This window comes from Panthera onca, chromosome F1 (genome assembly GCF_046562875.1).
Source record: "Panthera onca isolate mPanOnc1 chromosome F1, mPanOnc1 haplotype 2, whole genome shotgun sequence".
In the NCBI taxonomy this organism is placed as follows: domain Eukaryota; kingdom Metazoa; phylum Chordata; class Mammalia; order Carnivora; family Felidae; genus Panthera; species Panthera onca.
Window position 1 is genome coordinate 55,963,122 of NC_138355.1, and position 20,228 is coordinate 55,983,349.

The 20,228-nt window shown below is 38.4% G+C and overlaps 1 protein-coding gene across 1 annotated transcript in view; it reads right to left on the reverse strand.

Moving 5' to 3' along the window:
* The window catches only part of USH2A (usherin), a 737,363-nt gene that overhangs the window by 65,597 nt on the left and 651,538 nt on the right, over window positions 1-20,228 (reverse strand). The gene's annotated exons all lie outside the window — the stretch shown is intronic.

Here is a 20,228-nt window from a genome sequence, read left to right on the forward strand (position 1 = left end):
TCTACCTCCAAATACAGTCACACTGGGGGTTAGGGATTCAACATATGCATTTTAGGGGAACACAATTCAGTCCATAATAAGAGTCAAGAGGAGTGGATTCTGTGTAAGTCCAAGGAGGGGTGATAGTGACTTGGTCTGGGGTGGTAATTGTAGAGATGGAACTAAGCGAATGGATTTATGTTTTGGAAGTAGAGCCAAGAGAATTATGAGATTGAATGTAGAAGAAAAAAGGGAATGAGAAGAATCAAAAAGGACTTGGGTTTGCCTTGAAAGAAAGGGTGGGTGGTGTACCATTTGATGAGATGTAAAGTTGAAAGAGTATCAGATTTGCGGAAGGAGGGAATAATTTGGGGCATATGAAGTTGACATGTCACATAGATCTATGACTCTCTATTGGGTTAGGAATATACATCTGAGAGTCATACAACTATCTCCAAATCCAGCCTCCAATCCAATGGCCTTCTCAACCTCTCCACTTTTATTTCTAATACATCTCAAATTCAGCAAGCGATCTCTTGATTTTCCCTTCTGTACAGTTTGTATTATGTTAAGTTGGTTAAAGTGAAACTACATATCTCAGAATCCCCTTTCTATGGCAGCCACATCCTAAGGTGACTGTGAATTATACCCTGGTACAATTACACTCCCCTTGAGTTTAGGCAGGACCCCATAACTTACTTCTAAACAATGTAAGATGTGTCATGTACATGAATATAAGAGACACCATCTTAGTTGACTGAGAATAAAATTTTCCTGTTGGTCATGAGGAAGCAAGCTGCCATGTTATGAGAGGGCTGTGAAGATCCCTATAGCAGGGAACACTGATGGCCTTTAGGGCCTGTGGGCCAATAGTCAAAATAACAATTCAGCACCCCCAGGCCTAAAATCATAAGGAAATGAATTCTGCCAACAACCTGAATGAGCTTGGAAGAAAATACCTCCTTAGTCTAGCCTCCAGATGAGAATGCAGCCCAGTGGACACATTGATTTCAGCCTTGTGAGACTATGAACAAAGGACCCAACTAAGCCATGTCTAGACTTCTGACCCATGGGACTGTGAGATGACAAATACGTATTCTTTTTAAGCCACTATGTTTGTGGTAATTTGTTATGCAGCAGTAGGAAACTTCTACACCATCCCTTTATGGTTCTGGGTTAAAGTTGGTGAGGATTTGGAGGATGAAGTCAAGCAGCAACCATTATTCTTTGAAGTTCATTGAGATGAGAAATGGGGATAAATAGGCACAGAGGTGTAGGTTTCAGCTTGTCCAAATTCTCTTCTGCTCAATATCTGGCTATCTCCAACTGCTGGCTCTGACCAAGAGTGGCCATGGGTCTATGATTTGATTCTTGGTATTGGCTTCATGGGGATGGTAGCTACCCAGAGGCACAGCTTCCCTTTGACATCTCCACAAATCTCCTCCTGACAGTCCCATGTAGATGGCCAGTCATGCCTGGCTGAGTGGCCAGTCATGCCTGGCTGAGCCAATCAGACTGGCTGAGTGGCAGCTCTTCTACCTATCCTCTTACTCCTCTTTCTGGATCTTCACTTTTCCAGCCCTTCCTACAGTTATGTGAGCCCTAATTCCTATAGGAAATCCCCTATCCCCATACCAATAGTGCTCAGATTCGTCAACTGAAATGTGTCTGATGCACCGACAAAAGCTGCTTCACCTGTAGTCTTATTTTCTAGGCAATAACTTGATCTTTCCAATTTCTTAGGCCCCAAACTTTGGATCCATCCTCTCTTTCCCTCACATCTACATTGGGTGATTAGGAAATAATATTGGGTTTATTTAATTACAAGATATATCCAGAATCCTACCAGTTCTTACCACCTTTGCTACAACCACCTTGCTCCAAGATATTCTCTTCCTCTTCCTTCACTGCCATAGTCAACTTGACGGGTCTCCCTGTTGTTGACCTTAATCTGGCCCCCACCCCCATCCACACAGCAATCAGAATAATATTTTCGAAACATGTCCAACCATAGGACCCCTTTGCTCAAAATCCTGTGGTAGCTCTCATGTCATTCAGGGTATAACCTGTTCTTGCCCACATTTCCCTTCTGACATCACCTCCCACCTTGCTCTCCACATGAAAGTTGCACTGTAGCCACACTGGCCTTGTTGTGATTCCTCAAACACATTAAACAAGCTCCTGTCTTGAGGGCCCTGTACTGGCTGTTTCCTCTGCCTGCAGTCCAATTTATCCACAAGTCCTCTTAGGTAACTTCAGCTCATCTTCTCATTGAGCCACTTCTGTTTAAAATTGCAATCTGTTTAAATTGCATTTTCCTCTCCCACTCCTTCCATTTTGGAACCCCTTTTCTTGCTTCCTACTTTTCTGTTTTCCAAAGCACTCATCATTCCTTTCTGACATACCATGTAATCCATTTATTTATTATGATTATTATTTATTCTTTTTTATCTTTTTACTAGAATGTAAACTCCACTGGGGCAGAGATCTGTATGTGTTTCATTCTCTGCTCCATCTCAAGTGTCTCTAATTGTGCCTCATAGAGAGTAAGTGCTCAAAAATATTTGTGCTATCATGAATGTGGACAGAATTCCAACTGAAGGGAAGGGGTGAAGAAGAGAGTGCAGAGTGGGACTAAGAGGAGTCTGGGAAGAGAGGGAGCATCGAGGAGGAGAGCATAGGTAGAGGAGAGGGCCCGACACCAAAGAGGGACAGAGACAGGGCGAGGATGAGAAGCACAAGCAGAAGAGGACGAGGCAGTAACGAAAACTAAGAAGGAACAGTGAAGTAGGAAGAAAACTAAGAGTGAGATTTCATAGACACCAAAGAAGAGGTGTCTGTTGCTTTGCAAACACAGGTGTGGTCATCCGTGTCAAATGATGCTGAGATGTTAAAGAAGATACGCACAAAAAGGCCTTTGGATTCACTGGCCAGTGGTCCTGATATAAGCTTTTTAGTGGAGTATAGAGACAGAACTCTGATTGAAGAAGGAGGAAGAGAACCAGATGTGTGGAAGGAGAAGCAGAGACTATTAGCATAACCTCTTTTGAGAAGTTGGCTCTAAAAGAGAACAGGGAAAGGGGATGGTAGCTGGAGGGGCCTGTAGGGTCACATTCTTTTTTTTTTTTTTTTTTTAAGGAAGATACTAGAACATGTTTGTATATTGATAAGAAGTCTCCAATAATAAGGAAGAGATTGTTAATTCAGGACAGGAGATATATTTAAATATTAGGACTTCCTTCTCACTCTGCACGTAGAAACCAGGGTAGCCAGAATTCTGTGTATGGCAAAAGGATCTGGATGTGCTCAGATATCAGCCAATTAACTCGGCATTTGCTTAGCATCTGCAGCAAGGCCGTGATTCATACTATGGCTGCCACTGCTGGTCGCTTAGCTCTTTTCATAGAGAAATCGGGGACAATGAAGCTTCATCCAAAAATGAAGTGGTAAATAAGCTGCAAGTCCCGTTATCGGTTAGGAACAGGGTAATTTTTAAAATGCTTTTTAACTAAATTATTACTTTTGATAAGTTGTATCTCCCAAGTGAAGAGTACACAACGAAAAGTTACCATTTTCTTGCCTATCCTCCCTAAGAGAAAGCGATTATAATTATTTTTGAGCAACGTTTTTGCCTTTTCGTGTCAAACCTGATGTCAAGTACTTCACAGGCATGATCTCATTTGATCTGCACCAAAGAGCATGAGGCTGATAACATCACACATAAGGAAATGGAGGCTTAGATGAGTTAAGTAACTTGCCCAGAATCACACTGCCAGTGAGTGGCACAGTGACGATTTTATTCCCACCCTATCTCGAGTTCAAATGTTACTGTCAACTGCATTCGTGGTTCTGATGTCGGGGTCCTGGGACCTGTGTTTCTTAAAAACAATAAAGGATCCCCCAAAGCTTTCTGTGCTTATATCCACCAATATTTGCCGTATTAAAAATTAAAGCTGAGGATATTCTAAAAAAAAAAAAAAAAAAAGATGCAAAAGCACATATTCTATTAGCCAGCACAGTGATAACATCATCACACAACACGTAGCCTCTGGAAAACTCGACTGTACACTGTGAAGGGATGAGTGTGCAGAAGACACACAATGTCTTAATATTAACGTGAAAATATTTTTGACCCGGAAGATCCCTGGGAAAGGTTTCTGGGACTCTGAGGGGTTCACAGACTACACTTTGAGCAGCACGTAACTCCATTATACCCCGCTTTAATTGGCAGCTCCACTGAAAGATTAATCAAAGATTTGTTTGAACTTTTATGCAGTGAAGAAAGGAATCTTATATTTCCAACTTTTGATAATACACTCATAACACTTGTGATTAAATATGAAATACCCATGTATACATAAATCCTATTAGTAAAACTTTTAATTAGATTTAAAGAGTCAAAGAATTATGAAACTCTACCCTGCTGCCTCACGTTATAGTTGAACCTAAAGTCCAAACAGTCCAAGTAACCTGTACAAGATCCCACAATCCATCAATAATAGCTTTGCAATTCAATCTGAGATTCTCAATGCATGTACACACTCTCTTTTTCAATTAAAATTAAAATTCTTTGTTTGAAACAAGGGTCTCATATTTCTCTGTCATAAACATGGCTACCTGTGAGAGAGAACGGGTTTGAATTTACTCATCGATTGACCTTCTTTTTTAGTGGATTTTCTACTGTGTTACATTTGTTCATGTGTTTGTCCTCTCACTAAGAAGTGAACTTTTGTATTAAAACTATTTCTTAACCTCCCATCACCTCCTCATATGTAAAAAGGGAATAGTAATAGTACTTACCATTTTGAGTTTGTAAGCTTTAGTGAGTTAAGTCTTGGAATAGTGGCTGACATGTGGTAGGCATTAGATAGGTGCCAGAGTTTTTAAAAAATGCTCATTTATTTATCTTGAGAGACAGGAGAGAAAGAGCGTGAGTGGGGAAGGGGACAGAGAGACAGGAAAGAATGAGTCCCAAGCAGGCTCTGTGCTGAGGTAGGGCTGAACCTAGAAACCGTGAGAACATGACCCGAGCCCAAATCAAGAGTGAGAGCCAGATGCTTTCACCGACGGAGCCACTCAGGCACCCCATTAGGTGCTAGATTTTATTATTATTATCCTCAGCATCTAAGAGATGCTTCTACACATAAGATATTCAATAAACAGTTCTGGAAGATATGAATGAATAAATGGATGAGGCTAAAGCAATGAATAACTCATAAGGCATTTTCACTGCATAGCACACTGGCTTTTATGGAGAATATATGGAGAATGATATTTCGAAAATAGACATAGCATCTCATGAAAGTAAGCACATCTTTTAAGTTAAATTTAAACACTATCCTTCTAAATTTTTTTTTGAAGACCTAGTAGGTATTAGATAAATGTATATTAAATCATTGAGTAAATTGTAAATTCTTCCTTGTTACTGACTTCAATTGTTTGGTCTTTAAACATTTATTTACACATATGTATATATAAACTAGATTATATGATAATGAATATGATTTTCACTTTTATCTATAGGGAGTGCAATGTGATATAGTTTTGTGTTCTTACATACACTGACATTGGGGGTGAGCTGAAAAAGATGACACCTCTCCCGTGGAGAATAAATAATACCATTAGGTGGCATAGGAAATTTTCATAGGAAAGTTGGTGCTATAAAATACAAAATGACATTTTCCAGAGGGTCTGGGGTATTGGGATGGTAGAAACTCATTCAGTCCCCATGAATCAGGTTATCCTTAGGAATAGGAAAATGTGAACAATTTTATGATAAATGTAAAAATGTACACAAAATGGGCAATTCTAGAAAAATAGAAAAAATTGAATAAAGACATTCAATAATAGATCAATCAGCTTTATAATAAAATAAAACAAAATCCTGACTCAGCCCCCTACTCCAAAAAGGCCCAGGAACAGAGAGTTTTACCAGTGAAGTTTTTTGTTATTGCTTTTAATTAAACCTGTGAGTAATAGGTAATTGACATTAGGTACAAAGCGTTTAACCAAAACTGGCTAAATAGGGCCAGATAACAAACTCATTATATGGAATTGGAATAACATCAAAATTGGACAATAACATAACAAGAAAAAGATGTTATAGACTGAAATCACTTGAGATTAGATGAAAAAGTCTTTATACTAACAAATAGTGTCCAATAGTATATTTAAAAGAAATACGATTTTATAGGAGTTAGCCCTTAAAAATTGATTTATATATGATTACCTTAATTAGAATTAACAAAGCTCAACACCCACTCATGATAAAATCTCTTAGCCACATTAAAATAAAAGAAATTATCCCAAATATGATAAACAGCATTTACTTAAATCATATCACAAATCATATTTAATGAGAAAGCCTTAGAAATCTTACCATTAATATGACAATCAAGAAAGACAAAATACCCTCTCCATAACAACATTTTTCCAGATATATCTCTTGAAGCAACAGAAACAAAAGCAAAATAAACTGTTGGGACTACATCAAAATAAAAAGCTTCTGCACAGCAAAGGAAACTATCAACAAAACTAAAAGACAACTTACTGAATAGGAGAATATATTTTCAAATGCCATATCTGATTAAGGGTTAGTATCCAAAATATATAAAGAATTTATACAACCCAACACTCCAAAACCAAATAATCCAATTAAAAAATGGGCAGAAGTAATGAACAGCCACTTCTCCAAAGGAAACATACAATGGCTAACAGACACATGAAAAGATGCTCAACATCACCCATCAACAGGGAAACGCAAATCAAAACTACAATGAGCTATCACCTCACAGCTGTCAGAACGGCTAACATCAACAACACAAGAAACAACAGGTGTTGGCGAGGATGTGGAGAAAAAGGAACCTTCTTGCACTGTTGCCGGGAATGCAAACTGGTGCAGCCACTGTGGAAGACAGTAGGGAGTTTTCTCCAAAAATTAACAATAGAACTACCCTATGATCCAGAAATTTCACTATTGGGTATACACCCAAAGAATACAAAAGCACTAATTTGAAAGGATATATGCACCCGTATGTTTTTTGTGGAATTATTTCAAATAGCCAAATTATGGAAGCACCAAGTGTCCATCAATAGATGACTGAAAAGAGGCTGTATACATATACAACGGAATATTACTCAGCCATAAAAAGAATGAAATCTTACCATTTACAACAACATGGATGGTCTAGAGAATATAACGCTAAGTGAAATAGTCAGAGAAAGAAAAATACCATATGACTTCACTCAAATGTGGGATTTAGGAAACAAAACAAATGAACAAAGAAAAAAAAAGAGAGAAACCAAAAAACAGACTCTTAATTATAGAGAACAAACAGATGGTTAGCACAGGGAGGTGGGGGATGGGTGACATAGGTGAAGGGGATGAAAGGTACACTTATCACAATGAGCACTGAGTAATAAATGGAATTGCCGAATCGCTATGTCATCCATGTGAAACCAATTTAACACTATCTGTTAAGTATATTGGAATTAAAATTTAAAAAACTACTTAAAAAAGACAGGATGCCCTCTATTCATTACTGCACCGTTAATCTTAGACAATGCCAGACCTCCCCCAAAAAATGAGTGAGAGAGAGAGAGAAGATATGCAGCAGAGATTATTAGCGCTCATCAAAAATTGATTTATTGGTCCGCATTCCTCAGCCTCCCTACACATATAAATGGAACTACATGACTGGTGGGACATGGAAAGAAGGGATGTTAGCCACTTTCAGTCCTGGACCTCAAACACATCTCATGGAGCCTCTGGCATGCTCTGACCCCATCATGGTCCCGGCATCATTACAAGGTGGATCAGCCCGACCCACCATTGCTTTCCCCACTTTTATTGTGTTCAGCACTGACACTTAGAGTTTTATTTTACCACAGCATTTCCTATCCCAGTCTATCCAGACCAATACAAGGCATATGTGCTTGAATCGCCGAGAAATATGGATTTTTGTTTTTTAGTTTTTAAATGTTTTTATTATTTATTTTTGAGAGAGTGAGAGTACAAGCAGGGGAAGTGCAGAGAGATTGGAGACACAGAATCCAAAGCAGGCTTGAAGCTCTGAGCTGTCAACACAGAGCCCGATGCAGGGCTCCAACTCATGAAACATGATGTCATGACCTGAGCTGAAGTCTGACACTTAATGGACTGAGCCACCCAAGCACCCCGAGAAGTATGGATATTGACTACTTAAAAAGTCCAAAGCATGTAATAATAAATTAGGATCAAATCCACAAATCAATCATATTTTTCAACAAGAGATGTGACACCCAGATTTTAAAATTTACAATCTGTAGTTACAGAAAAGGTGGGACATGATCTAGTCTATATTACAGTCAAGAATATTTACTTACAGGCAACAGAAACACTTTTTGATTGGTTTAAGGAGAAAGAGAGAAAGCGAAAGAATAGAATCCAAGCAATACAGCTTTGTCTCTCTGAAATTGGAAATAGAAATACCATGTGATCTAATAATTCCACTACTGGGCTTTTACCCCCCAAAAATTAAAATATGAATTCGAAAAGATATATGCACCTGCATATTTATTGCAGCATTGTTTACAATAACCAAGGTATGGAAGCAAAATCTAAGTGTCCACTGATAGATGAATGGAAAAAGAAGATGTGAGATATATATATGTTATATATAATATTATAACATAAATATAATATAAATTTATATATAATATATTGTATGTATAATATATAATATAAATAATATGTAATATATAAATATATATAAGGGAATATTATGTAGCCATAAAAGAGAGGAGATCTTACCATTTGTGACAACATGGATAGACCTAGAAGGTATTATGCTAAGTGAATTAAGTCAGACTGAGAAAGAAAAATGCCATATAATTGCACTCATATGCAGAATCTAAAAAACAAATAAAATTAATAATCAAACAAAAAGCAGAATCCGATCCATAAACACAGAGAACAAACTGATGGTTGCCAGAGGGAAGGGGTTGAAGGCATGTGCAAAATGGGTGAAGGGGAGTGGAAGATACAGGCTTCCAGGTATGGAATGAATAAATCATGAGAATAAAAGGTACATCATAGGGAATGTAGTCAGTGATATTTTAATAGCATTGTAGAGGGATACAGACTAGCTACACTTGTGGTGAGCACAGTATAATATACAGAGATGTTGAATCACTGTGTTGTACATCTGAAGCTAATATAACATTGCGTGTCAAGTATACTCATATAAAAACAAAATAAAATTTAAATCTGAGTGTCAGTGACCCCTCAGAGTCTTTTGAGCTGTTCCTCTATTTTCTGTAACTTTACTTTTCTTTACTTCTGTCCATGTCCTGATTTCAGATTTTTTTTTTTCATCCCTGTTCACATAGCTTCAAGGAGAGGAAATCGTGGTACCTTCAGGTAGAAATAATTTTCTGCCTCCCCACTTCTGAGTGCTCTCCAGCATCACTTACTTGCTGTCCTAGATTCTAGTTCACTGCCATAGTAAAGTGGAGGAATCAAGTTCACACTTTTATCATTTGAAAGTGAGAAGGATGCCATAGCTTGGATCTGGTCAGGATCCAGATTTGCGGTTGGGACCACCAGCCCTCTTCGGCACGAACTTCTGTGGCTTCCTTCTCTAGGTGCACCCTCTGCCACTCCATGCTCTGCCCCTGTTCACCGACAGCCTGTCCTCGAGCCTCCTGACTGGGAGACCTGGTCACCACAGTCCTCAATGATTGCCGTAGCCTGTGATTTCCTCTTCGTTCAAACTGTGCTTCCATTACTGGCAGCTCCTAACCAGCTTTACAAACAAATTTAATGTCAACTTCATTTGGAAGAGTTTCTTGACACCCCAGGCAGTTTCCTTCTCCTCCTTTCTGCTCTTTATATTGTTCATGGCATTTTTACATTGCATTATGGTGATTTATTTACCTGCCTTCTCTCCCCACTAGACCTTGAACATAAAGGACAGGGACTGAGGAGATGAAATGCATTTGGTGCCTTCTGGATGCTCCATAAATTTCCGTTAAATGAATACAAGTTCAATTTTATTTAAATTTATTTTGTTTTCATAAATACTAACTTAATATACTATTAAGACATTATTAGCAATATGCTAGCTGTTTAAAAAATTATTTTGCCATATACCTCATTTCTTTGAATGGAGGATTCCGTTTATTTCAAGACATGCTGCTATCTTATGTATCCCTAAGAAGAAAAACATGCTTCCAACTGAATGGAGGTAATTTTTTTTATCACTTAGAATTTCTATTTGATATTTGTGGGAAGGCATCTTTAGACTTGTATGGACACAGGTTTGTTGTTGTTTAATTGTATATTAAGCTGCTGTTTCTGTGCTTTCCTAGGTCTACAATAACTTTCCATTTTGGTACGAAATGATAGTGTAATATTTTTAAAAACATTTTAAGTGGCAATTAAACTCAACGTGTGTAGTACCAACAGGACATATAACTCAGCTGAAGTGAGGGGAGTGTGAATGGCATTGATCAAGTTCTTGCAAGCACAGGAAATGACAAGTATCTAACAGCCGCCACCTACAGTGGTTGTAAAATTGTTAGATGCACGTGATTTCGGAGATGGAGAAATGTGATAAAACGCCCATCAAAAAAATGAGTGAGATTTCTGTTCTCTGTTTTCGGAGTATCCTTCCCAATAGAAAAGGACACACTATGGTAAAAATCCAGCGCATAACTTCTTGTCTATTGACTTTAGCAAAGTGACTCATTCTGGGTGACAGCAATGGCACCAGAAAGCTAAAGTTGGCCTGGTTAGAAAGCCGCCAAAACACGCTGCCACTGGGCTGTCGTGGGACTGGTGATGGCACACTGCCAAAACCAGATGTAAGAACTCGTGGATGATGTCATCAAGATGGTAACCAATGGACATCATGACTTTGGCCATGCACACGTAAGTGTTCTGAGAGACACCTCGGACCACCACAACCAGTGGCTGCTGCTGCTGCTGCTTCCAGTTATTCTTAGCACACGTTCTTTATGCCTTTCATTCTTTTCTGAGAGTTTCTCAAAAGGTTATAATAGCGCTTACTATATGGCAAGCACTTTCCGAGTGCTCTTTGCCTTTTAAGTCATTCAATCCTTAAACCAACCTCATGAAATAGACAGTTTTTACCCTCATTTTTCAGATAGAGAAATGCATGCAAAGATGGTTGAAGCAAATTGTCCGTGGGGGTAATTGTCATACAATTATAAACGGCAGAGCCAGAATTTGAGTGGAGGCATGCTGACTGAAGAGTCTGTTCTTTTAAACTTGGGGGTGTACTGATAGCATCATATTCTCCTCACCATCCCCGCCCCCCCACCCACCAGGCTTTAGAAGGTGGGAGCCACCTTATACCATATCTTGATATAGATACGTTGTCATTTCTTTTTTCCAGGCAAACGGAAAAGGCTTCCTCTGCTCTTTGACCTAAGCCTGTTTGTGTAATTCTGTTCTCTGGGGAGTCAGGCTGAATGGTAATCTGAAGGACAATGGAGAGGTTGCTTTTCAAATAAACATAACTTTTTTTTTTTTTTTTTGCCTATAAATCAGGAAAAGCAGACATGATGAGCCAAAAATGATTGCATTTGAGGCTGAGAGAAAAGATATTATAAAGATAGATCACCGAGAAACTTCCACAACTTACTTGTATGAGGCTCCAAAGGGGGTCAACTGATTATCAACAATCAGAACTCAGGTGTTTTAGACAGATATTGGTGGCACATGTAAGCAGTTGTGGCATGATATTGAGTTGTTGCTTCAAAAACATTTTAATATAATAGGATTTAAATTTTCTTCTCCTCTTTGGGTTTTTCAGTTAATATTGGAATTAAATTAAGGCATTAATTCAACCAGCTTAGTGTAAAGAAAATTATGTCATGTTCACCTTTGAGGGCTTCGTTATGGGATATCTATTGACTCAAGCTTATTAACTTGTAAATCCTCTAGTTTTAGATTATTATCTATTGATTATCTGCTTTTATTTGAGTTTTAAATGAATAAACAAAAAGAAATGATCATGGTTTAGTCATTACACCTTAAGAGAAAATGTACTGAAGCTAAGCCTACTTAATGAAAAATAAAAACTTTTATTTTGTTCTGAGAGCTAGAAGTTGTGTTTCTTATTTTCATGTAGGCCAACCAAAGATTGATTTTAATTTTGCATAATTGTTTTTAATAGACATTTGAACAAAACTGGAAAAATGTTTATCACTGAGGATAGAAAGTGTTGAGAGTCTAGATGCTTTAAGCCGTCAACTTAGAATAAAAAGCCCTGAGTTCAAGTGTTGGCTCTGTTACTCCTACTAGGAAGACCTTAGGCAAATTATCTTGTTTCTGAGTCTTGGTTTCTAATAATTAGTATCTTCCTCATTGACTTAAAACAATTTTTTTAACATTTATTTATCTTTGAGAGAGAGAGAGAGAGAGAGAGAGGTAGAGACAGAGCGTGAGTGAGGGAGGGGCAGAGAGAGAGGGAGACACAGAATCCCAAGCAGACTCCAGGCTCTGAGCTGTCAGCACAGAGCCCGATGTGGGGCTCGAACTCACGAACTGTGATATCATAACCTGAGCCAAAGTCAGACGCTTAACTGACTGAGCCACCCAGGTGCCCATCTCATTGATCAACTTTTGTGAGGATTAAACAGGATGATTTTTCTCAAAGGGCCTCGTACGTAGTTGGTACTCAAGAAAAGTGCTCTGAATCAGATTCTTGCTCATACAAACAGCTAAGGAAACATAGGCTTCTGTCGATTTCAAAGGGTAATTGTTTAAATTCAATTTTATGCTTCGTTTAAAGCTCTCACCAAAGAAAAGTGCTGAGGGTCAAATCCACAGTCAAATATTTATGTACCATCTACTTTTTTTCTAGCATGGTGCTAGGCACCAAAAGGAGTGGAAAAGAAGTAGAAAACATGCAAATCCTGGATTTCTGGAACTGCAACCCATTAGGAACGGAAGACTCACATTCATGAAACCACATAGAAAAACACGTGGAAACTAGCGCTAAAGGTGTATGCATAGGAAATCCTCAGGGGCTGAAGCAAAGGACTTCACAGAAAAGATGCACTTTAAATACCTAGTGATATATGCAGTTAGGGAGTAGCATTAGATCAGTCAATGCAAGATTTCAACAATTAAACATATTTAAAACTCATAGAATCTTAGAGTCAAAAGGAATTTCCAGTTAACTTTGACCTTCATATCTGGCAAAACTCCCAGAAAACACTGGGTAGAAAGACAAGGGAAGGAGGCAACATTTCAACACCATAAGAACTAAAGACTAGTTTGCAAAAGTTTTATTTACTGTAACCAAGACTCTGGGATCTGCTGATTTAGAGATTTAGAAAAGAAATGTTTCCATAATAGTTTCACTGAATTGAAGGAAGAAAATGGTTGCCTTGCTATTTGGACTACCTTGTGCAACTAGACAAGGAAGAAAAAAAAAAAAAGAGCTCAGACTGGTGGCTGGGGTGATTGACAAAACAAAAAAATAATAAACATAAACAAATAAATAAGTAAGGCTGCTATCACATGATGAAGGTTGGGAAGCTTAGGCATGAGCCTACAAATGTTTCCCCAGCTCCTTCCTCTTTTTTGACCATATTGCCAGGCTAGTGAAAGACCCTTGCAAGCTTATGAAGGCAAGACCATCTAGAACTCAAATCCTTCAAAAATGAGTTTGGTTGATCTCATGAACCAAATAGTCCCGATTAGGGAGAAAAGAAAGAGAAGTCACAAATATTACTGCTGGTCTCTTGATTTATTGTATAGAAATGCATTCTATAAATGATACTGTTTTTGTTTTTTGTTGTGTCATGCAAATATTCATTTTCTTCTTTTAGCCTACTCTTGTATATGTGATATGTTGGAGTGGTTACATTTACTGTTTAGTTTTGGGACTATAGATTATCAAAATTGGATTACGAAATAACTACAGAAAGATTGGAAACGTTATCAAGAGCTCCTGGGTTTAAAGACGGCTTTTGTAATTGCAAGAGACTTATCTGGTTTGTCTGGAATGTGGGGACATTTTGAAAGAATATGCAGGAAGAAATGAAGGATGTTAGATAGCCAGGGGATGGACTGGCATTCAAGTAAGACTTCATTACCAGTATGCGAATAATATAAAACCAAAGAACAGATTCAGAAACTGGGAAAATATGTTACACATCTGATAGTTGATACTTCTATTCTGAAGCAATGTGCATTGGTCTGTCCAAGACGTACCAGTGGTTGAGTATGACCTTTCAGAATCCTGGGCTGAGGGTCCATGAACATACTGATGGGTTCTGGGAATTAACTGCACTATCCAGACTCCAGAATCTGATTGTACATCCTCATTCTTGAACTAAAATTATTTTCCCAGTTAACTGCATGGTTTTCTCCTTTCCTCCTAATCTCTGTCCCAGTGTTACCCTCTTGTGAGGCCTTCCCTGGCCTCCCTACATTAAATATCACCCTCCCTCTCCCAACAGGCCAATGCCTTCCCCACTCCTATAACTGGCCCATAGAACATTTCCCTGACTCGCCAACACAACACCTCTGATCTCTCATCTATGATTTTTTCCATTGCCCTTATATATTTATATATCAAACATATATATATATATATATATATATATACACATATATACATATTATATATATACTTATTTAAATAAAAGCTTCAAGAAGGAAGGAATTTTTGTCTGGTGTATTCACTGCTGTGTACCCAGGCGGTATATATTGAGTGCATGTGTACTGAGAAAATGAATGAATGAATGAAATTTTAGATCAGTCACTAGAAAGGGAAGGCTGGGGGCAGGGTTATAACACGGAGCAACTGGAAATATTTATCTTATTTACTTATTTGCTTTTAGCACATAGTGATGAATTATAGTTTATGGTTCCATGTTAATTGGTTTACGCATTACATTATCTGGTTTTAACTATACTATCTTTGCAAACACAGATGACTTTCAAGGTTCCTGAAAGAGTTAAAAAACATGGTTCAAATATCATACTAATAATTCATACATAAATGAAGAACAAGTAAATGGCCAATTTGACACTTCTTACTTATGGTGCAAGCTCATTACCAGCCACACTATGAGGTATAAACACTGCTTGTCCAGTCCTATTTGGCCAGAAATTGACAAAGAAATTTGAAATTATCAAGGAGACCACTTGGAAATGGATTGATATCCAGTATTATTCACAATGAATCTTTCAATAAGTATATATTGTGGCTTGAGGAACTAGCTAATGACAGTTTTAGCTCATAATTAACCAAATATTCTATTGATAATTTTATCTATATCTATACCTCTTAAAATTTGTATTTTCAGGGTGTAAATAACATTTGTTCACTAGTGCACACCTTATAATCTACAGATAAGTAAACATACATGTTATGGGGATGTGTGTTCTGGAAGTTATTATTTATAAGAGTGCACATTCTAAAAAGTTTGGAGACAACTGGCTATGTTAACATTCTTCTTACAGCAAAGCTATTTATTAAGAGAAAAACAGAGCAAGATAATTTTCCTCTGTGAAAAATAAAATGGAATCTGATCACTAGCTTATCATGAATAAAGTGTAAAATAAGAACAAGTAACTCACTTATGTCGCTACCTTATGATGGGCAAACTCCAGGAATACTTTTTGGAAGATGAATGCTTAAAGATAATTTGTAAAAAAAAAAATCTCATCCCCTTGACTAATTTCCCAGTGGGAAGTGCTGACTATTATTGATAAAAATGATACCGATGGTCATTGCCCAGATGGCACTTTGAAGAATATAGTTGGAGACAAAAACCCTATAAAACGTGCATGTCACAAAATCATACTAAACCTCTATTATGCACTTGGGCTATTATAACCAGTCACACTGTTACATTTATTTTATGAGTTCGTTTGACTCTTTCTCAGTTTGAATAATTTGATTTAAATTCTCTGTTAAAGTTAAAGACTAGAGTGAAGAAGAACAATGCAAATATAAGTGGTTCGACAAGGTATAAAATATTTACACTGCCTCTCACTCCCGTGTTACTTACAAGATTGCAAGTAATCAGTTACACTGAAAACGGTAGTATGCTGGGAGGGAAGCAGGGGGCTCCGGGTACACAGGGCACTCCCCATCCCAGAGAAGCGATGTTCAGTTATCATGGTGACTGTCATCTTCACAATTGTGCAAGTGCATCATTCACTGTGGGTGACTAGAAACAGATGAAGAGGAGCTGAAAAATGGGAGAATTTTCCTTGTCTCATGTCTCTCTGATAACTAGGCAGACTACAGAGCATGAAAGATGAGGGCTACCCAATTCAAACCAGAGCACGTAGTTACCATCTGGGCATTTTAAAAGTAGGACACATGAAATGCTCAGATGTATCCCCCAACAGGGTGCAATAACACAGCAGTAAAAAGAAAACTACAGTGAACTATGGCCACTTCCACCCTTGCAATCATTCTAGTACAGGAAGAGGCAAGGATTTTCCAAAAACCTTTGTTTAGGTGCATCTTAAGTGCTCACATGTTTGGTGCACAGATGGCTTCCGTGTCTTACCAGCCGTACGTGGTATGTAGACATACCCAGCAGAGGGCACTGTCCTCATGGAAAGAAAGGAGCTGGGCCATGCTGGCTGGAGCCCTGGCTTGAGGGCTGAAAAATGAAAATACTCAGCAGACCACGCACACTAAAATAGTCATTTCCTTTCAGAAACATTCACTGCTGAAACAAATATTGACTTTTTAAATGTTATATTTGGCTTTCAAAGGTACCCAATTGAGTAATTTCTTTCGGATGCTGCCAGATGTAGACCCTTAATTTTCTGACCAAGAATTACTAAGTTATTCAACAGTTAGAAAACAAAGAGCCTCCATACTGCATTTTTTTAGATCTTAGAAGGTGAGAGTTCAGAATTTCTTCTTTCTGGAAACCTCTCTCTATCAGCTTCTCTAGATCCTCAAGGCATAGTAACACTGCTGCATCCAGCTGCTGCTGCATGAGTTAAAAAACAAAACAAAAAACAAAAAAACCAAACCCTCAAACCCTCACTCATTTCTGGTTTCTGATGTACATTTTGCAATGAGAGAGAGAGAGAAAGAGGGAGGGATACAGGGAGAGAGAACATTATTTATAGGAACAAATGTCAGAAACGTATAATCTTTGGCCACAAAATGAAAACGCCTAAGTTAATGTTTAATACATATATTTTAATGGAATTTTAATTATGTTGATAGATCATTTTATAATCCCTGCCTAAATTCATCCATATTTGCAAAAATGTGTATTCACAAGATCAAGTAAATTCACAGGCTTCTAGTTTGCTGGGTTGAGGCTTGATGAGCAGGGAGGCTACAAAATGGCATTGCTTTGTTGTAAAATGAAGCATCAAAATATCCTAATGAAACTAATAATGGCTGGGAGTAATTTAAGACTGTCTCTCTGCCTTAGGAATGAAAGCAACTAAGGAAATACAAATGAAAGAATTAAAGAGAATATATAGGAAGAAGATTTAGCAAAGTGAATCTTTTAAATTTAAATTTCCATTTCCATTTCCATTTCCTTGCCTCCAGATGAAACTCCAGATACATTCAAGAGGGGAATTCTTCCAGATTTTTGTCTAGAATTCCCCAGATATTTCTTTTTTGGTCTCTCTTCATGCATCATTTTTTATTCTCCTTCTTGTTAAGAATTCTCATTAGCCAATCTAACCATTCAATTTATCCTGCCTATTTTGTAATGAATAAATAGCACGTACTGTTAATTGGCCACCTGGGGTTCAAAGAGGGGAAAGATGGAGGTGACGTCTGAACACTGAATGTGCTGACAACATACTGACCACACTCTATTTCACAAGATTTAAAATCAGGCTTCCTTGCCCTATTCTCCCCTCCCTACCCTTGCTCCATTTCTTGACCGTCTGTGAGACTAATATAATTTTTTTAAGTGATTTATTTCTAACAGATGTGATCATCCAGCCGCAGGGACCTGGATGCTGGATGCACACTGCCCCTGACAACTTTAATTTCTGGATATAATAAGCATATATTCCACTAATAAATAATTATCGCTCTGTTAAGGAAAAGATGCCAAGGCGTGAGGTTCGATGACCAGGTACTTCTGGGCAAAATGGACAAGTAGACGGGCTCTCCTGAGGCCCTGACTGTGCTCAACCTAAACGTGCTAATGACGTGGTAGGTCACAAAGGAAGAAAATTAGTCACGGCTTAATTTAGGAAGCTAATTTTAGGTCTACGTTAGATTCCTGGTAAATCAGAAATTACACGGGGTGAGGTAAGAAAAGATGGCAGTCTGGGTCCTGGTAGAGAACACGGCCTATCCCACAACAGAAGAGACATCTACCCGATCTTCCCTCCAGCTCCTCAGGCGGCTCCTGTGGCATCTCAAGGGCAGGTGTTGGAGGTGTGTCCCCAGGGTGGGCGCCCTGTTTCTGAATGCTGATGAGGTGGCCCCAGGCGGTGCCACAAAGCCAGCGATGACATCCCGGGTTTACCTGATGGGGTTCGAGTTGTGACCCGGCACTGTCTGTGGCCGAAAGAGGCACGACCTGAACATTGGACTTTGGGTAATATTTGAAGTGCACGTAATTTCCCCGGTTGAGCTTTGGAGAAGAAGTCTCCTCTCATGTTTCCAGTGAATAGGCTGCCTTTTCTTCCCCTATTACGACACCTAGACTCCTGGTTCAGCTGCCATGAGACCACACTCTGTTACTAATATGCCTTGCTAATAGTACATGTTTCTGGGGATCACTGGTTAGGGAATTAAGGGGAAATAAAATAAAAAAGGAGAAAAAATGTTTTTTCTTAAAAAAAAAATTCTGGACTAGTCTCTTCAGACAGGAACCCTGTTAACACATTAGCGCAATGACATCTTTACGGATTGATTTTCTCTCCATCCACCTACTTCAGATCATAATAGTCACCATTTACTGAGTGCTGAGTGTCTCCAATCCATGTTTGCCCACCCCCAGGCCCATGCTCCTGACCACCTCACTCAACAGCTTTGCTAGGAATCTGATGAGACTATTTTGAATAAAGCTGCTTTCATGTCAGACCAAAAAATGGAGACGGATGGGAGGAATAGCCTCTTCTCTACCTCTCAATGCAGAGTCTCACCATCAGCTGTTTAAAACCAGGTTTCTGTTTCTTTGCCTGAGAAAAGGTCTGTTCCAATTCCCTCCTTCTGTCCAAATTCTTGTCTTTTTAAAAATATTTACTTATTTCTTTTGAGAGACAGAGAGCAAGAAGGGAAGGGATAGAGACAGAAGGAGAGAGAGAAATTCCCAAGGAGGCTCCGGGCTGTCAGCACAGAGCCTGACGGTAGGCTCAATCTCACCAACCGTGAGATCATGCATGACCTGAGCTGAAATCAAGAGTTGGAGGCTTAACTGACTGAGCCACCCAGGCGCCCCTTTCAGTTCAAATTCAACCCACTGTTTAAGGCACAGACCTCTCCCAAATCTTCCCTGATATTTTCCTTCCAAGTGACAGTTTAATTCTTTGAATCTTTGCTAAGTTGTTTACTATATTTGTATTAGACAATTAGTCATATCATGCTATGTGGCATTTCTTACTTTTATGGTATTGAAGTATCATTTGTGGCTTTCATTGATATTTAGCTTTTCATAAATGATATCTTGTTTCCTGTAGGTGGATAATTCAAGAGGCAGCACTGGGTAGAAGAAAGAACAGACTTTAGAAGCAGAGGGATCTGAAATGGAATCGCAGCTCTGCAGCGAGCTGTGCAACCATGGTCAAGTAACTCAACCTCTCTGAGTTTCTGTTTCCTCACTAATAATCCATAGATAATAATACTCTACAAAGTGATTATTAAGACGAAATGAGGTGGCATGTACAATGTGATTGTGATGTGTTTAATGGGGAAAGTTAGCAAATACCTGCTTATAGATTGAAATTGGGACATATAAATGATTATACCTTCATTTATCTATGAATATATAGATCTCCCCTTAAGCTAAATATATGGCATCACCAAGAAATTTTTAAAAGTTCTAGAATATAATTATAGTTTGAATAGGAACGAGAAATAATGCGCAAGTTACTTCTGGCTCATTAGAGATTTTAACTCATTACTTCACTATTCATTATGCGAACATCTATCTAAGTTAAGAGGCATTGTTCTAGAATCTGGGAATCAGGGAACATAATAAGCAAAATCCCTGCCCTCAGGGGGGTTTATATTCTGATCAGAGAGACAGACAGTAAAGAAGACAAACAAGTA